At 54.1% G+C, this 7,500-nt stretch overlaps 3 non-coding genes across 3 annotated transcripts in view; all 3 read right to left on the bottom strand.

The window, feature by feature from the left end:
• Nucleotides 1–1,207, bottom strand: part of LOC126332491 (large subunit ribosomal RNA) — a 4,222-nt gene extending 3,015 nt beyond the window's left edge. The window contains exon 1 of the ribosomal RNA XR_007563739.1: nt 1–1,207. This exon is cut by the window's left edge and continues 3,015 nt beyond it. This is a non-coding gene — a ribosomal RNA (large subunit ribosomal RNA).
• A 188-nt stretch (nt 1,208–1,395) lies between these two features.
• On the bottom strand, nt 1,396–1,550 carry LOC126332492 (5.8S ribosomal RNA). Its single transcript, XR_007563740.1, has one exon. It is a non-coding gene; the product is annotated as a 5.8S ribosomal RNA (ribosomal RNA).
• A 362-nt stretch (nt 1,551–1,912) lies between these two features.
• On the bottom strand, nt 1,913–3,805 carry LOC126332494 (small subunit ribosomal RNA). The gene has a single exon (XR_007563742.1). It is a non-coding gene; the product is annotated as a small subunit ribosomal RNA (ribosomal RNA).
• Nucleotides 3,806–7,500: the final 3,695 nt, after the last annotated feature.

The raw sequence follows: 7,500 nt of genomic DNA, 5'->3' as shown, positions 1-7,500 counted from the left end.
TCAGAATCGCTACGGACCTCCATCAGGGTTTCCCCTGACTTCGTCCTGGCCAGGCATAGTTCACCATCTTTCGGGTCCCAACGTGTACGCTCTAGGTGCGCCTCACCTCGCAATGAGGACGAGACGCCCCGGGAGTGCGGAGGCCGCCGCCCCGTGAAGGGCGGGGAAGCCCCATCCTCCCTCGGCCCGCGCAAGGCGAGACCTTCACTTTCATTACGCCTTTAGGTTTCGTACAGCCCAATGACTCGCGCACATGTTAGACTCCTTGGTCCGTGTTTCAAGACGGGTCGTGAAATTGTCCAAAGCTGAAGCGCCGCTGACGGGAGCGATTATTCCGCCCGAGAGCATCCCGAGCCAACAGCGGCGCGGGTCCGGGGCCGGGCCAGGTAGGTCCGTCATCCGGGAAGAACCGCGCGCGCTTGCCGGGAGCCCGAGCGCCCAAAGGGGCGAATCGACTCCTCCAGATATACCGCCGAGCAGCCAGCCAGGACACCGGGGCTCTGCCCAACAGACGCGAACCGAGGCCCGCGGAAGGACAGGCTGCGCACCCGGGCCGTAGGCCGGCACCCAGCGGGTCGCGACGTCCTACTAGGGGAGAAGTGCGGCCCACCGCACACCGGAACGGCCCCACCCCGCGGCGAGTGGAAAGGCAACCGGACACGACCCCGCCGCGGATTGCTCCGCGCGGGCGGCCGGCCCCATCTGCCGAGGGCGGGGGCCAGTGGCCGGATGGGCGTGAATCTCACCCGTTCGACCTTTCGGACTTCTCACGTTTACCCCAGAACGGTTTCACGTACTTTTGAACTCTCTCTTCAAAGTTCTTTTCAACTTTCCCTCACGGTACTTGTTCGCTATCGGTCTCGTGGTCATATTTAGTCTCAGATGGAGTTTACCACCCACTTGGAGCTGCACTCTCAAGCAACCCGACTCGAAGGAGAGGTCCCGCCGACGCTCGCACCGGCCGCTACGGGCCTGGCACCCTCTACGGGCCGTGGCCTCATTCAAGTTGGACTTGGGCTCGGCGCGAGGCGTCGGGGTAGTGGACCCTCCCAAACACCACATGCCACGACAGGCGGCAGCCTGCGGGGTTCGGTGCTGGACTCTTCCCTGTTCGCTCGCCGCTACTGGGGGAATCCTTGTTAGTTTCTTTTCCTCCGCTTAGTAATATGCTTAAATTCAGCGGGTAGTCTCGCCTGCTCTGAGGTCGTTGTACGAGGTGTCGCACGCCACACCGCCAGCCGGCTGTGCACGCTACCGAGAAAGTACCGGTATGCGAACCGCCAGGCGACGGGCGCGCATCGCACGTTTAAGGAGACGCGGCCGGCCACACAGGCGACCACGACACTCCCACGTCTCCGAAGCGGGACAAACGCCGCGCGCTTCAGTATACGTAGCCGACCCTCAGCCAGACGTGGCCCGGGAACGGAATCCATGGACCGCAATGTGCGTTCGAAACGTCGATGTTCATGTGTCCTGCAGTTCACATGTCGACGCGCAATTTGCTGCGTTCTTCATCGACCCACGAGCCGAGTGATCCACCGTCCTGGGTGATCTTTTCCTTTTCAGTCTCCCACTGTCTCTTTCAAGACAGTAGCATTTGCGGGACTGAGGCGTCTGACGGCCCCTGTTCCACTATTTTTTTTGTGTCCAACGGCCTCACAGCCGATGGGCGTCGTACGGCTCCACACCGGAGCGGACAGGCACTCGGGCGAACGTCATTCAAAACCGGCGCCAGGCGCCAGGTACCGCAGGCCAGCCGCTCCAGAGCTTCAGCGCTCGTACCACACAACAACAACACTTCCGCTAGTTTTGAGAGGCACGCGTGGTTCCGCACGCGGCGCACGGCCACTGCCGTACAGGTAGCGTGTTGCGCGACACGACACGCACATCGAAAGACATGCAGTCTAGTCGGTAATGATCCTTCCGCAGGTTCACCTACGGAAACCTTGTTACGACTTTTACTTCCTCTAAATGATCAAGTTTGGTCATCTTTCCGGTAGCATCGGCAACGACAGAGTCGATGCCGCGTACCAGTCCGAAGACCTCACTAAATCATTCAATCGGTAGTAGCGACGGGCGGTGTGTACAAAGGGCAGGGACGTAATCAACGCGAGCTTATGACTCGCGCTTACTGGGAATTCCTCGTTCATGGGGAACAATTGCAAGCCCCAATCCCTAGCACGAAGGAGGTTCAGCGGGTTACCCCGACCTTTCGGCCTAGGAAGACACGCTGATTCCTTCAGTGTAGCGCGCGTGCGGCCCAGAACATCTAAGGGCATCACAGACCTGTTATTGCTCAATCTCGTGCGGCTAGAAGCCGCCTGTCCCTCTAAGAAGAAAAGTAATCGCTGACAGCACGAAGGATGTCACGCGACTAGTTAGCAGGCTAGAGTCTCGTTCGTTATCGGAATTAACCAGACAAATCGCTCCACCAACTAAGAACGGCCATGCACCACCACCCACCGAATCAAGAAAGAGCTATCAATCTGTCAATCCTTCCGGTGTCCGGGCCTGGTGAGGTTTCCCGTGTTGAGTCAAATTAAGCCGCAGGCTCCACTCCTGGTGGTGCCCTTCCGTCAATTCCTTTAAGTTTCAGCTTTGCAACCATACTTCCCCCGGAACCCAAAAGCTTTGGTTTCCCGGAGGCTGCCCGCCGAGTCATCGGAGGAACTGCGGCGGATCGCTGGCTGGCATCGTTTATGGTTAGAACTAGGGCGGTATCTGATCGCCTTCGAACCTCTAACTTTCGTTCTTGATTAATGAAAACATACTTGGCAAATGCTTTCGCTTCTGTTCGTCTTGCGACGATCCAAGAATTTCACCTCTAACGTCGCAATACGAATGCCCCCGCCTGTCCCTATTAATCATTACCTCGGGTTCCGAAAACCAACAAAATAGAACCGAGGTCCTATTCCATTATTCCATGCACACAGTATTCAGGCGGGCTTGCCTGCTTTAAGCACTCTAATTTGTTCAAAGTAAACGTGCCGGCCCACCGAGACACTCAACAAAGAGCACCCTGGTAGGATTTAAACGGGGTCCGCCTCGGGACGCGAAAGCACCCCTTCGGCTCGCCCCACCGGCAGGACGTCCCACGATACATGCCAGTTAAACACCGACGGGCGGTGAACCAACAGCGTGGGACACAAATCCAACTACGAGCTTTTTAACCGCAACAACTTTAATATACGCTATTGGAGCTGGAATTACCGCGGCTGCTGGCACCAGACTTGCCCTCCAATAGATACTCGTTAAAGGATTTAAAGTGTACTCATTCCGATTACGGGGCCTCGGATGAGTCCCGTATCGTTATTTTTCGTCACTACCTCCCCGTGCCGGGAGTGGGTAATTTGCGCGCCTGCTGCCTTCCTTGGATGTGGTAGCCGTTTCTCAGGCTCCCTCTCCGGAATCGAACCCTGATTCCCCGTTACCCGTTACAACCATGGTAGGCGCAGAACCTACCATCGACAGTTGATAAGGCAGACATTTGAAAGATGCGTCGCCGGTACGAGGACCGTGCGATCAGCCCAAAGTTATTCAGAGTCACCAAGGCAAACGGACCAGACAAGCCAATCCGATTGGTTTTGATCTAATAAAAGCGTCCCTTCCATCTCTGGTCGGGACTCTGTTTGCATGTATTAGCTCTAGAATTACCACAGTTATCCAAGTAACGTGGGTACGATCTAAGGAACCATAACTGATTTAATGAGCCATTCGCGGTTTCACCTTAATGCGGCTTGTACTGAGACATGCATGGCTTAATCTTTGAGACAAGCATATGACTACTGGCAGGATCAACCAGGGAGCTGCGTCAACTAGAGCTGAGCAGCCGGCCGCCCGGGAGTGTGTCCCGGGGGCCCGCGCGAACACGCAAGCGTCCGCTCAATTATTCTGCAAACAGGAGGAGGCCGAGCTCCCCTGCACGATACACCTCGAAACCCTCTCAGGTCCCGGCGGCGCGCAGCGCCGTCCTAGGTACTTGGTCGGTTTCGAGAGAGGCGCAATCGCCCGGAGTTAGGCGAGTAGACGGTTTTAGTGCGAACACCCTTGCTCCCAACTGAGCTTGCCGCTGCCGACAGAGGCCCGGGAGCGTGCTGTCGTGGCATTGCCGGCGGGAGACAACACGCGCCACCTATGGTGACCGGCAGCTCCAACGCCAGCGCCACACAAGGGCAAAGCCCCACTTGGGTGTAGAAGCGAACTCTCCCAGCACAGCGCACGCGCCAACACGTCCGCACAACTGCGATACAAACCACCTGCGAGAACCGCTGGGGCGACCGAGCAGCAGACGGCGTCGCGGCGCCGAGTGCCAGGCGGCGGCGCATCCTCAACGCACACAGTCCTCAATCAGACCAGCACACTGCAGATGTCCACCGCGCTTCGCACCGGGCTCGGCTGAACCAACTTTGGCCGCCAGGCGCCGCGTGCAGGGTGCGCCGCAGCGTAGCTGCGCCGCCTGCCGGGCCCGTCGGCTGGCGCTCCTGCCACTCGGCGCCCCCCACCAGCCGCCTGTTGCGCGTGCGCCCACGCAGCGCGCGGCCAACACGCCGGGCGGCCCCCCTTCACCGGCCGGGAACAGTCCCACCAAGCCACCGCCGCGTATCGCTTCATACCCACATGGGCCTAGTCACGCGTGTGGATGTGGCGGGTACCGCTGAAACAACCGGTTAATAGCTGTACCGATCGTCGCCATCACAGATTCACCTCCAGCGTGAACAACCGCTCAACAACGGATTTCCAGTTCATTTGCGTATCTTGGGCAGTAAACGTAGATGTCCACCTACATTTGCGAATTCAACAATTCTTGCATGCCAGGATGTCATGTGTCACGACACGCTACATCAGACCACATACACACTGCGACATGTGCAGAAGAGAACACGTGGAAGGTGGCCCGCGCACGTATGCGATGTACCTTCCGCGATCCACTGTCAACCGGCATCTGCGGCATGTCCCAGATATGGAACGCGGTCCACCAGGGTAGCACTTTGTGTGAGGCAATACGACAAAGTCGGAATACACGCGTCACTACATCAGACGGCTCACGCTGACCTGACCTGACCTGACTCACCGCACCACCACCCCCAGCGACCCAGGGTGACATACAATGCGTTCGTACGTTCCTCCCACACGCCTCTACGGCGTACCACAGTGCAACCTAGCTGTTATTGGGAGACGAGACAAGTAGCATCAAGCACAACATATGGAAATTGAGATTCGACACCGTTGGGCACAGCCAGCGTACGGTCACACGTATCACACTACTTCACTCTGTACGTAACGACCGATGATCGGTACAGCGTGTGGGTTACGCGTACGACATCAGCGGACAATGGACACAGACCATACCACGACGTACACTGAGGGCGTCGACATCTGAATGCAACTGAACAGCTGCGAGGCTCATTTAACACTCAAACGCCAGACCGACCAGCTTGAGAGGACAGAGACACAAAGAGGGGGACAGAGGGGGACAGAGGGGGGGGAGGGGGGGGGTCGGCGATATAGTCCTATTGCAGTACAATTGACAGTGGATAGCAGGAATATGTGGAAAGTAAGCAACACTCGCAAGACATCTACATGAGGATAACAACGACACCAGAGATTCCGAGCAGTGAACTATGTTAGGCAAAGGGACAACGTGGGTTAGGTTAAGGGACAACGTGGGTTAGGTTAAGGGACAACGTGGGTTAGGTTAAGGGACAACGTGGGTTAGGTTAAGGGACAACGTGGGTTAGGTTAAGGGACAACGTGGGTTAGGTTAAGGGACAACGTGGGTTAGGTTAAGGGACAACGTGGGTTAGGTTAAGGGACAACGTGGGTTAGGTTAAGGGACAACGTGGGTTAGGTTAAGGGACAACGTGGGTTAGGTTAAGGGACAACGTGGGTTAGGTTAAGGGACAACGTGGGTTAGGTTAAGGGACAACGTGGGTTAGGTTAAGGGACAACGTGGGTTAGGTTAAGGGACAACGTGGGTTAGGTTAAGGGACAACGTGGGTTAGGTTAAGGGACAACGTGGGTTAGGTTAAGGGACAACGTGGGTTAGGTTAAGGGACAACGTGGGTTAGGTTAAGGGACAACGTGGGTTAGGTTAAGGGACAACGTGGGTTAGGTTAAGGGACAACGTGGGTTAGGTTAAGGGACAACGTGGGTTAGGTTAAGGGACAACGTGGGTTAGGTTAAGGGACAACGTGGGTTAGGTTAAGGGACAACGTGGGTTAGGTTAAGGGACAACGTGGGTTAGGTTAAGGGACAACGTCGGTTAGGTTAAGGGACAACGTCGGTTAGGTTAAGGGACAACGTCGGTTAGGTTAAGGGACAACTTGAGTTAGGTTAAGGGACAACTTGAGTTAGGTTAAGGGACAACTTGAGTTAGGTTAAGGGACAACTTGAGTTAGGTTAAGGGACAAATTGAGTTAGGTTAAGGGACAAATTGAGTTAGGTTAAGGGACAACTTGAGTTAGGTTAAGGGACAACTTGAGTTAGGTTAAGGGACAAATTGAGTTAGGTTAAGGGACAAATTGAGTTAGGTTAAGGGACAAATTGAGTTAGGTTAAGGGACAAATTGAGTTAGGTTAAGGGACAAATTGAGTTAGGTTAAGGGACAAATTGAGTTAGGTTAAGGGACAAATTGAGTTAGGTTAAGGGACAAATTGAGTTAGGTTAAGGGACAAATTGAGTTAGGTTAAGGGACAAATTGAGTTAGGTTAAGGGACAAATTGAGTTAGGTTAAGGGACAAATTGAGTTAGGTTAAGGGACAAATTGAGTTAGGTTAAGGGACAACTTGAGTTAGGTTAAGGGACAACTTGAGTTAGGTTAAGGGACAACTTGAGTTAGGTTAAGGGACAACTTGAGTTAGGTTAAGGGACAACTTGAGTTAGGTTAAGGGACAACTTGAGTTAGGTTAAGGGACAACTTGAGTTAGGTTAAGGGACAACTTGAGTTAGGTTAAGGGACAACTTGAGTTAGGTTAAGGGACAACTTGAGTTAGGTTAAGGGACAACTTGAGTTAGGTTAAGGGACAACTTGAGTTAGGTTAAGGGACAACTTGAGTTAGGTTAAGGGACAACTTGAGTTAGGTTAAGGGACAACTTGAGTTAGGTTAAGGGACAACTTGAGTTAGGTTAAGGGACAACTTGAGTTAGGTTAAGGGACAACTTGAGTTAGGTTAAGGGACAACGTGGGTTAGGTTAAGGGACAAATTGAGTTAGGTTAAGGGACAACTTGAGTTAGGTTAAGGGACAACTTGAGTTAGGTTAAGGGACAACTTGAGTTAGGTTAAGGGACAACTTGAGTTAGGTTAAGGGACAACTTGAGTTAGGTTAAGGGACAACTTGAGTTAGGTTAAGGGACAACTTGAGTTAGGTTAAGGGACAACTTGAGTTAGGTTAAGGGACAACTTGAGTTAGGTTAAGGGACAACTTGAGTTAGGTTAAGGGACAACTTGAGTTAGGTTAAGGGACAACTTGAGTTAGGTTAAGGGACAACTTGAGTTAGGT

Source organism: Schistocerca gregaria, unplaced genomic scaffold (assembly GCF_023897955.1).
Source record: "Schistocerca gregaria isolate iqSchGreg1 unplaced genomic scaffold, iqSchGreg1.2 ptg001471l, whole genome shotgun sequence".
NCBI lineage: Eukaryota > Metazoa > Arthropoda > Insecta > Orthoptera > Acrididae > Schistocerca > Schistocerca gregaria.
The sequence above is the reverse complement of the archived record's forward strand: the minus strand, read 5'-3'. Positions and strand labels throughout refer to the sequence as shown.